Source organism: Anomaloglossus baeobatrachus, chromosome 3 (assembly GCF_048569485.1).
Source record: "Anomaloglossus baeobatrachus isolate aAnoBae1 chromosome 3, aAnoBae1.hap1, whole genome shotgun sequence".
NCBI lineage: Eukaryota > Metazoa > Chordata > Amphibia > Anura > Aromobatidae > Anomaloglossus > Anomaloglossus baeobatrachus.
The window spans coordinates 93,888,722-93,902,008 of NC_134355.1; positions in this window are offsets into that span (position 1 = coordinate 93,888,722).

Consider the following 13,287-nt stretch of genomic DNA (forward strand, 5'->3'; position numbering starts at 1 on the left):
CTGCAGCCGACCGCCGGGTGATCAGCTGATCGCTCCCAGCAGCCGGTTGCCGGGTAATCAGCTGATCGCTCAGCCGCCGAGAATGTGTGCGGGGGGCGGAGCTGAGTGGGGCCATGGCGCTGAGGACAGGTGAGTGTGTGTGTGTGTATATTCATGCGGAGTGGAGTGCGGGAGGGGGCGGAGCCATGGCGCTGAGGACAGGTGGGTGAGTGAGTGTGTGTGTGTGTGTGTGTATATATACATGCGGAGTGGAGTGCGGGAGGGGGCGGAGCCGAGCGGGGAAGTGTTGGTCTCCCTGAAACGTGGCCAGGGTAAATATCGGGCAAAGCACTTTGCAGCGGAGCGAGAGAGAGCATGCGCAGTGAAATCCTAAGGATTCTGCTGCTCAAAAAAATGTTACATGCTGCATTCCTCCCGCTGGGCGGAAGCAACGGAGCGTCGCCCAGCGGAAGCAATGCAGGTCCTTTTGGCACAATCCATCATCCATACAAGTCTGTGGGAAACAGCGGAATCCGTTAACGAATTCCGCTGTTTTCCAAAAGGGCGGATTGTGACAGAAGGAAAACAACGCAAGTGTGAAAGTACCCTAAGAGAATTGGGAAGAGCAGTTAGTCGGCACATGACTGTAAGTAAAACAATTGTATGTGAATGAATGGTCAAATGATGACTACTAGGGGTGATCGAATACCTCAAATATTCGGCTTTGCGAATATTTTCCGAATAGGTCGCCGCTATTCGACTATTCGCGAATATTTGATGTGCAATGTAAGTCTATGAGAAACCCGAATAACAACTATTCTACACTATTCGAGCTTCCCATAGACTTACATTACGCATCGAATATTCGCATAGCGGCGACCTATTCGGAAAATATTCGTGAAGTCGAATATTTGAGGTATTCGATCATCCCTAATGACTACTCAAAAAACTTAAGGAGGGAGGTGGCCAAATTGAATTCTTCCTGTATGTGCAAGAAAACCTAGATTTGCCTCTGTCCCAACTGGACTACACCATAAGTGCTACAACTCAGTTCCCATTAAAGTTAATAGAAGCTGAACTGCAGTTCCTGGCATTTACAACTTTATAGTGTACAGAGCTGTGGTGCCTTGGCTCCATACAGTGCTTACTTGCTTAACTCATTAGATTCATGGTGGGGCCTACAAGCATAAAACATGGTCAAATTACATTTGCCAAACTCTGTCTTTACATTTCCAAATGTAAGAATTTCTTAATATTTCTCTTACATAAGAAATCTATATATCAGATTTGCTTTAAGCTAAATTAAATTTCACTGCTCAATTTCAATGAATTTTCATAACCTTATTGTCAGTTTTATAGACTGGATTGTACTGAGGAAATTTCATATTCACCCTGAGCGTCATTATATAACAAGTGCATTATTGGACAGCTAACAATTTAGATTTCCCCTCCATCTAAGATTAGCTTTTCTTTGTTATTTGAAAGTTCAAAAAGTCTTTTAAACAATTTTTGATTTATAGCAGTTGAATTGTTCTTCTGTGTTTGAATTTACTCATTCAGAACAGCTAGGACGTATTTCCAGCTGGCGGTAAAACAAGGCAGTGAAACTCATAAAACTGCCTGAAAACTGGATTATTTTTTGTATCGTGTTACCATTTTGAGATAATTCATACAAAATGGAACATTTCTTTCTATTATTGTACATGATTTTATTTTGAAACTTTTGTTACAGTCATATGATTTACTGCAGGTGTTAAATTGTTTTGGACTCCAGCTTTCCAACATTGTCATGGTGGTCACAGTCTTAAACAATATATTTTTTTCAAACAAATTCTGCAAAATATAATATTTAACTTTATCTTCAGTGTAATTTAAAGGGAATTTCCACCCTCTATTGAATTTATATTAAGCTGCATTTTCTTTACTATTATATTTAGTTTTGTGCACTGTATGGTTTGTATATGTGTGTTCACAAATATATTCTGCGTTTCCTTACTTCGTCTGTGTAAGATTAACCTCTTCACCACTGAGCAATTTTCCGTTTTTTCCGTTTGTTTGTTTTTTTGCTCTCCTTCCGAGAGCCATAACTTTTTAAAATGTTTATTTTTTCATCAATCCTGACATATAAGCAATCCAAAGAACATTTATTCCAAGCAAGTCAGAAGGTCCATCAAATAATCCACCACACAGAGGGTAAAGTAGTCCAGTAATGGGATAAATAACCCAGGAGGTTAGTCATAATCCTCCAGCAGTCCTTTTCCAGGGAAATCGGGGTTTATCCCAGTCTCTCTGGAGTGTCAGCTTCTCCCTCAGAGGATCAATCTTACTCCTCTCTTGTCTTTCTCAGCCAGAATGAATACTCCCCCAAGTTAGCAGAGAGTTTAGGTGGATCCCAGGCCCCTCTCCTCCAGACTTAAAGACAAAAGCCCGGCAAGGGGTGATTAACCTGCAAACAGGACAATGTACACACAAGGAATACACAGAATGGACAGAGCACGATGCCTAAAACCTACACAAAATTATACATAACTGCCCATATTCCACCAACACATAAGAGCTTATTTTTTACGGGACGATTTTTACTTTTGAATGAAACCATAAGTATTACCATATAGTGTACTGAAAAACAGCAAAAAATATTCCAAGTGCAGAAAAATTGCAAAAAAAACTACGATTGCACAATTGTATTTGGGAAATTTTATTCACCGTGTTCATTATGTGGTAAAACTGATGTGTAAGTGTGATAGCTCAGGTCGGTACGAGTTCAAAGACACCACACATATATAGATTTACTTTTATCTAAGGGGTTAAAAAATTTCACAAGTTTGTAAGAAAAAAGTGGCACACTTTTTGCACCATTTTTCAGGCATCTGGGGCTCAGTGATTGCTTATTTTTTGCATCTCGAGCTAACATTTTTAATGGTACCATTTTTGAGCAGTTGCTACATTTTGATCACCTGTTATTGCATTTTGTGCAAAATTTGCGGCGACCAAAAAGCGTAATTTTGGTGTTTAGATATTTTTGCCACTACGCCGTTTACCAAACAGATAAATTAATTTTATATTTTGATAGATCGGGTATTTCTAAACTCCGTGATACCAAATATATGTATATTTTTATTTTTTTTAACCCTTAATTTCCAATGAGGCAAATGGGAGGTGATTTGAACTTTTAGGTTTTATTATTTTTTTTTCATTTTATTAAAACTTTTTTTTACTTTTTATTATTTTACTAGTCCCCTAGGGGGCTATAAGGATTAGCAGTCTGATCGCTTTTTCCTTTCTATAGATCACAGCTGCATAGCTCTGATCTGCTGAAATGCTGCTTTCCTCTTACAGCCAGCACTCTCCCAGCAGTAAGATGAAGTGAGTCATGATAGCTACAGAGTCCTCATTTGACCCTGTGTTACCATGGCAACCATCAGCTTCATGTGATCATGTCACGTGACCTTCAATGGCCGGGGGCGAGTGAGCGCTTACCGCAGCCGGCATTTACATCGCGCTGTCACATTTTGACAGCGCGATCTAAGGGTTTAACAGGCGTGAGTAGAAACCGCACATGTCAGCTGTTCAAATCAGCTGACATGTGCGGGATTCACCCCTGGCTCACCGCAGCAGCTGGCAGTGATTACCCTGACATGATCCATGATTTAGCCAGTATGTCATGTGTCATGAAGAAGTTAAGTTCCCAACATGAGTTTTGGTGAGTTTTTCATGCTGCTCGTCTTCACTGCTTTAAAATATGCAGCATTTACAGTGCCAGCAAGGTGGATAAGATTTTTAGAAGTCTTATACCCACTGTCCTTTTTTGTACACCTGCGGTGCATGTTTGAAATCCACATATCAGTTTCTCTTGTGAGCACTCCTAGTTTTATTTGCAGATTTTCCCTATAGATTTGCAAAGAATGCGGAATATCTCCAAGTGAAAAATGCATGTAATTCATACGTGTCTATATCAATAAAGTTTTGTCAAAGCAAAATACCACAAAGAATATATATAAATAAAGCAGCATTATTTAAAACATGACATACCCAAAATAGACAAAAACTGCAGCGTCAAAAATGCTATATAACATCACATGTAAATAAAACGCATTCAAAAACACAACAAAAAACGTAAGGAACCTAATTTACCGTAGACTAAAAGAGGTTTTCTAAAATTAAAGAAAACAGTGACCACAATATAATACAATTCCACTTGTCCTTCAGTAAGGTGGCTTGGAGGGGGGTTACAAAAACGCTGAATTTCAGGAAAGCAAAGTTTGATCAGCTTAGAGAAGACCTTCGCCAAATTGATTGGGACAATGTCCTCAAAAATGGGAGCACAGAAAATAAGTGGGAAATTTTTAAATCGGTATTAAACACCCACTGCGAGCGAGCCATACCATACGGAAATAAAAGGGCTAGGAACAGGAGAAAACCAATGTGGCTAAATAAGGATGTAAAAGGGGCAATGAGTAATAAGAAAAAGGCATTTAAAAAGCTAAAACAAGAAGGCAGCGAAGAAGCATTAAAAAGATATAGAGAAAAAAATAAAATGTGTAAAAAACAAATACATTTAGCAAAAGTAGAAACTGAGAGACTCATTGCTAAGGAAAGCAAAACAAATCCCAAACTATTCTTTAATTATATAAACAGAAAAAAAGATTAAAATTGATGGTGTTGGCCCTTTAAAGAACAATGAGGGTAAAATCATAGAAAGCGATGTGGGAAAAGCAAATGTTTTAAATACTTTTTTCTCAAGTGTGTTCACACAGGAAAAGCATATGCCACGGGAAATGCAGAGTGATCATGTAAATGCCCCATTAAGTATGACCTGCCTAACCCAGGAAGAAGTGCAGAACCGACTTAGTAACATTAAAATTGACAAATCACCAGGCCCTGATGGCATTCACCCTCGGGTATTAAGGGAGTTAAGTAATGTGATAGACAGTCCTCTATTCCTTATATTTAAAGACTCTATAGAAACTGGGTCTGTTCCACTGGATTGGCGGCTAGCAAATGTGGTACCAATATTCAAAAAAGGGTGTAAAAGGGAACCTGGAAACTATAGGCCGGTAAGCTAAACATCTGTTGTGGGTAAAATGTTTGAAGGGTTTTTAAGGGATACTATTATGGAATGTCTCAATGTTAATAATTGTTCAACTCCATATCAACATGGATTTATGAAGGATCGCTCCTGTCAAACTAACCTGATCAGCTTCTATGAGGATGTAAGCTCTCACATGGACCGAGGAGAATCATTGGATGTCATTTATCTCGACTTCGGTAAAGCATTTGACACTGTCCCACATAAAAGACTGATAAGTAAAATGAGAAAGATTGGGCTCGGGGAAAATGTGTGTAGATGGGTAGGTAATTGGCTTAGTGATAGAAAACAAAGAGTAGTTATTAATGGCGCATACTCAGATTGGGCCAGGGTTACTAGTGGGGTGCCACAGGGGTCTGTATTGGGCCCCCTACTATTTAATATATTTATTAATGATCTGGTGGATGGTTTACAGAGTAAAATATCAGTATTTGCAGATGATACAAAACTATGTAAGGTAGTTAACACAAAGGAGGACAGTTTGCAACTACAGATGGATTTGAGTAAATTGGAGAATTGGGCTGAAAAATGGCAAATGAGGTTTAACACAGATAAGTGTAAGGTTATGCACATGGGAAGGAGAAACAGATGCTACGATTACTTACTAAATGGAAAACTACTGGGGAAATCAGACATGGAAAAAGACTTAGGCATATTAGTCAATAAGAAGCTAAATTGGAGTGCCCAGTGTCAGGCATCAGCCACCAAAGCAAATAGGGTGATGGGATGCATTAGAAGAGGTCTGGGGGCATGAGATGAAAACATCATTCTCCCTCTGTACAAATCACTCGTCAGACCACACTTGGAGTAGTGTGTGCAATTTTGGGCGCCGGTGCTCAAGAAAGACATTACTGAACTTGAAAGGGTTCAGAGGCGGGCTACTAAAATAATAAATGGAGTGGGTGCATTACAATACACGGAAAGGTTATCAAAATTAGGTCTATTTACTCTAGAAAAGAGAAGACTTAGGGGAGACCTAATAAATATGTACAAATATATCAGAGGGCCAAATAGAGATCTCTCCCATGATCTGTTTGTACTAAGGACTATGACAAGAACAAGGGGCATTCTCTTCAATTGGAGGAAAGAAAATTCCTACATCAGCATAGAAGAGGGTTCTTCACGGTAAGAGCAGTGAGGCTCTGGAACTCTTTTCCTGGGGAAGTGGTGATGGCCAACTCACTGAATGAATTTAAGAGAGGAATGGATGCTTTTCTTGATAGCAAAAGTATAGAAGGTTATAAATAGCATAATCTTACAGGTAGATAGAAGAGCGACCAAGATTATTAGAGGAATGGGTGGGCTGCAATACCAAGACAGGTTATTAAACTTGGGGGTTATTTAGTTTGGAAAAACAAAGGCTTAGGGGGGATCTAATCACAATGTATAAACATATGAGGGGACAGTACAGAGACCTTTCCAAAGATCTTTTTACACCTAGGCCTGCGACTGGAACACGGGGGCATCCGCTACGTCTTGAGGAAAGAAGGTTTAATCATAATAACAGACGAGGATTCTTTACTGTACGAGCAGTGAGACTATGGAACTCTCTGCCACATGATATTGTAATGAGTGATTCACTACTAACATTTAAGCAGAGCCTGGACGCCTTTCTTAAAAAATGTAATATTACCAGTTATGTATATTAGATTTTATGACAGGGTGTTGATCCATGGAACTAGTCTGATTGCCATATGTGGAGTCAGGAAGGAATTTTTTGCCCCATTGGAGCTTGTTTGACACATTGGGTTGCCTTCCTCTGGATCAAGATGTTAGGCTACGGGTTGAACTAGATGGACTTAGAGTCTCCCTTCAACCTTAAAAACTATGAAACTATGAAAGATAATTGGCAGAAGTCAGGCATTGTATTAAAATAACAAATTGAACCTACACTCAACTGATATATCCTGAAATGCTCCAGGGCTGGTCTTCCTTCATGGTTTTTGCTTATTTGGTTGAAGTTTCATCAGCAACTGTGAGTGCTGTGGCGTCAGCATAAGATCTCTCAGTTTATTGATTGACTGCAGCAGTCACATGTTCAAACAGTGTGTCATTGCTGCAGTCAAGTAGAAAAGACTGACAGGTAGGGATGAGAGAACGTGAACGGTCAAGTTCAGGGTTGGCACTGGACATCCGTTGTCCGGGCCTGGAACTCAAGTACAGAATTTAAAGACAAGTCTTTATTCATGTTTGTAGTTTAGGTGCTGTTGAAATGCTAATAGTTTGTTGAAAGGCTACCATGCCACAAATCAACATGCTTTTCATCATGGGAAAGATGCTTGTATGCTGCTGGGAACAATAAGTAAAAAAACAATGACGTAGGGTACCATCTAGCAAGCGCAGATAAAGCAGACAGCTGGGGGCTGCTGTTCAAGCCATGAATACATCCCACACGATGCACACCTGGAAGCATTGTCTTTGGAGCACATACTAAATGGGGATAAACAGTTCAGATAAAATAAAAAAAACTATGGAAAAAAACAGGAAAGTAAACACCAAACTATGCTCTTGTGTTAAACTATTATATTATGTATAACTATGGACTTAACAGCAACCTTTGGATTTTAATGCAGCCCTTGCACACTCAGTAGCCTTCGCTTGGTGGGGCTGGGACTTGTAGTTCTCAAGCCAACCTCTCGATCACCTCGATGCTCGATTGAGTATAGAGCAGTGCCGAGCACGCTCGCCCATCCTAGTAATAATGTAAATGATGTTTCCATAGTGTGCTTTTATAACCATATCCTCATCTGCATTGATCGATTTGTCATGACTTTCTCAATGGTGTATTACTGAGCCCCTTTCATTCACAGAGATGATGAAAGAAACAACTGGAGAAGACATAACACCGTGGAAATATACTAAATTGATCATATATTCAATCATAAATGTAAGTAAAACGCAACATGCCTAGTTAGTAAGGAAAGAGAGATAATATGAAATCCTGATGCTGAGCAAAGTTAGTCTCTATGGCCTTGTATGTTTTTTGCACTGCTTTTTGTCAGTGAATATTTCAGTAGGTTATTAATCTACTAAACTATAAATACTTTTCTCTCTTTAAGGTGATACAATCTATGTCATATCTAGATTTTATTTATAACTGGTTTTGAGACTGGATTACAATTAGTGGCATGGATGTGGGCTAGTAAAACTGATTGAGGGCAAAATTAGCAATGCTTTTTTTGTCTACAAACAATGGCTTAATGTAGAAAACCTCAGACCATCCTATTAAAACCAGTAGTTCAAAAGTTTGAGGTGAAACGTTCTGAGATGAGGACTTTGTATTTCTTTCATATCAATGTGACGCCCATTTGTTGTCCGATTTTTCAATTGGACCCATAGAGTATCATGGATCTGTTCACTCATCTGTGAAAATCAGAGATCCAAGTGTGAGATTCATGAGACTCAGAGTATGTCCTATTCTGATGTGATTAAGACCATCAGAATAGGACATGCTCAATAGGGCTGTGTGCAATCCGATAAAAAAATCAGATATGTGAATGTTTCCTTATTGTCACCAGGAGGCTGAATTTGCCTTGGATCTGGGGCTATATTTGTCATAAATACAGGGAGAATTAGCAATAATAAAAATGCATTTTAATGTTGAAATGCCCCCCCAAAGGACTCTCGTTATCTTATGGGTTGCAGAATGTGTAAAATAAATTAATAAGCAAAATGCAATTTTGATAACCATTTTGATGACCTGACAAGGTAATGCAGACAGCTGGGGGCTGCTGTTATAAGCTTGGGAAGGACAATGAATATTGGATCCTTCCCAGCCTAAAAGTACCAGCCTGCAGCCAACTAAGAAATGGTGCATCACATTAGATACTCTAATTCCAGTGCTTTTCCCGACTCTTCTCATTGCTATGGTGTGGTCGTACTAGGGGTAATATTTTTTTAGGTTGATGTCAGCTGTGTAATGTAGCAGATATGAGGCCCAGGGTTAGTAATGGAGAGCGGACATTAACCTCAAAAACTATTACGCCAAATAAGTATTTGATACAAAAGAAAAACAGCACTTAATATTTGGTACAGAAACCTTTATTTGCAATTACAGAGGTCAGAAGTTTCTTGCAGTTCTTGACCAAATTTGCACACACAGCAGCAGGGATTGTGGCCCACTCCTCCATACACATCTTCCCATAATCTTTCAGGTTTCGGGGCTGTCGCTGGGCAACATTGAATTTCAACTCCCTCCAAAGATTTTATATTGGATTTATGTCTGAAGAATGGCCAGACCACTACAGGACCTTGAAATACTTCTTATGGAGCCACTCCTTAGTTGCCCTGGCTGTGTGTTTTCACGTCATTGTTATGCTGGAAGACACAGCCATAACCTATCTTCAATGCTCTTACTGAGGGAAGGAGGTTATTGGCCAAAATCTCACACTACATTACCCCATCCATCCTCCCTTCAATATTGTACAGTCATCCTGTACCCTTTGCGGAAAAGCACCCCCAAAGCATGATGTTTCCACCCCCATGATTCACGGTTGGGATACTGTTCTTGGGATTACCTATCTTTCTTCTTCCTCCAAACACAGCAAGTGGAGTTGATACCAAAAAGTTCTATTTTGGCCTCATCTGACCACAGGACCTTCTCCCATGTCTTCTCTGGTTCTTCCAGATTGTCATTGGTGAACTTCAAACTGGCCTTGACATGTCCTGTAGTGAGCAGTGGGACTTTGATTGCTCTGCAGGATTTTAATCCAAGATGGCGTAGTGTTTTACTAATGGCATAGACAAAGAAGAAAAAGGTGGTGTGTAAATAATTTGGGATCACCAATAAATTATCATCAAACAAGAAAAAAGTTTATTAATAATAAATAGAAACAGAAAAACAACACTAGAGCACACATTAAAAACAATTAAAATCACACTTCATAAGGTGTACACAATATCCGGGAATTGGATATAATAAAGCATAAAACCCTTCTTCCTATCCTCCAAAAGGACAAATATGTTCTATATATGGGCAGTCTGTGAAGAAAAGGCCATAAATAAAGACAAAAATGCTGTATAAAGCACAGGGGGTAAGAAAAAGATAATGAAGCAATACAATGAACAAGTACTGATAACAAGATAACATGCAAAGCATGTTGGTATTTAGAAGTGTGCTTTGCATGTTATCTTGTTATCAGTAGCTGGACATTGTATTGCTTCATTACCTTTTCCTACCCAGAAGTGCCTCCTAGGTCAGCTGGGAGGCTGCAGGCATTTAAGGCAACTCTGCCCTATGAGAGTTGACTGGACAATGAGTTAGAGTTGGACTCATTGCTGTAGTCAGGTTCTCTAGCACTGTGCTGCTGCTGTCTCACTGTGCTAGCTCTGTTACTTACACCTGTTTGCAATACAGAATGCTGCTGCAGTCAACCAAACCTACTGCTGGTGCTGCAAGCCTCTTCTCCATCCACCATTACCTATCCTGCCGCAAGCTGCCCCATCAGCCATGTACCTTGCTGCCGGAAACATCTCCACGAGCCGCTGCTGTACCATCCAGCCGTCCATTCATCCGGGACAGAAAATCTCAACATTAGCTGTTGCCGGAACCCAATACCAGAGACTGTCGCTCCTGTAACCCTGTTGCTAGCTGAGGCAACACCAGTCTCCCAGAGTGGCAACCGGACTCATACCTGCAGTATAAGACCTCCACCATTAGGGGCTCTGAAGAAGACCAGGCTCAGGTCCGTAGTCAATCCCCACTGGGTTTTATGTGTGTTGCAGTCCAGTGAGTTCACTAACATCTCTGCTCACCCAGCGAGCATAACAATCACAACACTGTACAATAGGGGAAACACTGGTTAGTAGGAGTGGGAACGAATCGATGATCTCCTACATGTACAGTCATCTTCCGTATTCAATAAAGCTTAAAACCTACAATTTTGACCATCAATCAAAGAAAGAGACCATAACAACAAAAAGAACGACCAAGTAGTTGCCCAGTGGAAATTAATACCTATAAAACTACCCATAAGAAAATCCAAATGATTTAAATCAAAATAAATCTTTATTACAAAAAAATACACAAATACACAGCATTTAAAAGGTAGGAATGAATATGTGGCACATATAAAAAACTGATAGTCATACAATATGCACAGCTGCCAGAGTAAATAAATTTTAAACAATAATAGGTAATTATCAATATGCTCACATATGCCCTTGGAGAAAGCCACGGCGAAACGCGTCAGGGTGTCTCATTGGTAAGGCTTTATTAATATGTAGCAGTGTGATACAATTGTTTATTGGTATTTGGCAGCTTAGTTACTTTTGCATCAGGTTTTTCCTGACATATTTATTATATTTTTATCTGCCATCTTATTTTATTCTTACATTGTTTCACACTGCTATCATATTATGCCTATGTCATCTCACTATGTAGGTTTCACCATTTATTTTTTTGGCATAGTTAATACCTGATATGTATATTATCCCCATTGTGGGGTGATTGTGAACTTTTGCACACTGTCAGATTTCATATAAGTAATTACCTATTATGGTTTAAAATTTACGCTGGCAGCTGTGTGTATTGTATGACTATCAGTTTTTTATATGTGCCACATATCTTGGCATACATTCCTACCTTTTAAATGCTGTGTATTTGTGTATTTTTTGTAATAAAGATTTATTTTGATTTAAATCATTTGGATTTTCTTCTGGGTAGTTTTATAGCTGTTAATGTGCAATAAAGCTTGTTGATTAGCTGCACTGCAGCCCTTTAACAAACTTTATTAACATACTGAAACACCTGCCTGGATCCACAGACTTAGATGGGCTGTAATGGACAGGCTAGAGGGAAGCCACTCACCAAGCAGGACCCCTAGAACCCTGAAACCCTTTAACCCCTATACAGGGATTTGGAATTACACAGGGCCCTGGAGATCACAACTTGTGGAAGGCTGCAGTCCAATGAGAGTAGTCGTCAGGCAGAGTCGAACCGGGAAATGCAAAACAGGGACAGAATCAGCAGGCAAGGATGTAATCAGAAAACAAAGCAAAGGTCAAATCCGGATGGGGCAGTGAGGTACATAAACAGCAGGCAGGAGGGTAGTCAGGAAACAAGCAGAAGTTAGAACACCAGAATCACTAAACAGAACAGGGCAGGACAGAGACCAGGAATACAGAACTATCTCTGGCAGTGGTCAGCAGACACGAGGGGAAATAAAAAGGGTATAGTGTCTTCTCATTGGTTGTAGCTGAATGATGGTAACTTCAGCTGGAAGACACACGCCACGTACAGTCAGCCAGTGGTACTGCAGATCCCAAGGAAACCCAGCCCAGTGGATGAGCGGAGCCTGTGCCCACCAGCGCCGCTGGCATTGACTTATTTCCCATCACCAGCACTATCCATGGCAGGAACATGGCATCCCCTGGTGATTGAAGTAGAAGTCGCTGGAGCAGACTCCGGTGTGGAAGTAACACATACAAACAGCACCCAAACACCAAACTCAGACATGGACTGCTCGAGCCCTGCACACCCGGTGTCTGACATGAACTCTTAGGCGGGCTTTGCACACTACGACATCGCAGCCCGATGCTGCGATGCCGAGTGTGATAGTGCCCGCCCCCGTCGCAGCAGCGATATGTGGTGATAGCTGGCGTAGCGAAAGTTATCGCTACGCCAGCTTCACACACACACTCACCTGCCGTGCGACGTCCCTGTGGCCGGCGACCCGCCTCCTTGTTAAGGGTGTGGGTCGTGCGGCGTCACTGCGACGTCACACGGCAGGCAGCCAGTCAGAGCGGAGGGGCGGAGATGAGCAGGATGTAAACATCCTGCCCACCTCCTTCCTTCCGCATATCCTACGGAAGCCGCAGTGAGGCTGGTAGGAGACGTTCCTTGCTCCTGCGACTTCACACACAGCGATGTGTGATGCCGCAGGAGCGAGGAACAACATCGGACCGTCGCGTCAGCGTAATCATGGATTACGCCGACGCTGCACCGATGATACGATTACGACGCTTTTGCGCTCGTTAATCGTATCATCCAGCCTTTACACACTGCGATGTCGCATGCGATGCCGGAAGTGCGTCATTTTCAATTTGACCCCACCGACATCGCACCTGCGATGTCGCAGTGTGCAAAGTGCCCCTTAGTGATTAGGTAAATCTCTTCATATGAACGAGATAATACATATTATAACTTTTTATTGTAATAATATTCACAATATAATGTTATGCGTTACCCAACCTTCAGGATAATTTTCAAGTTTCCATTA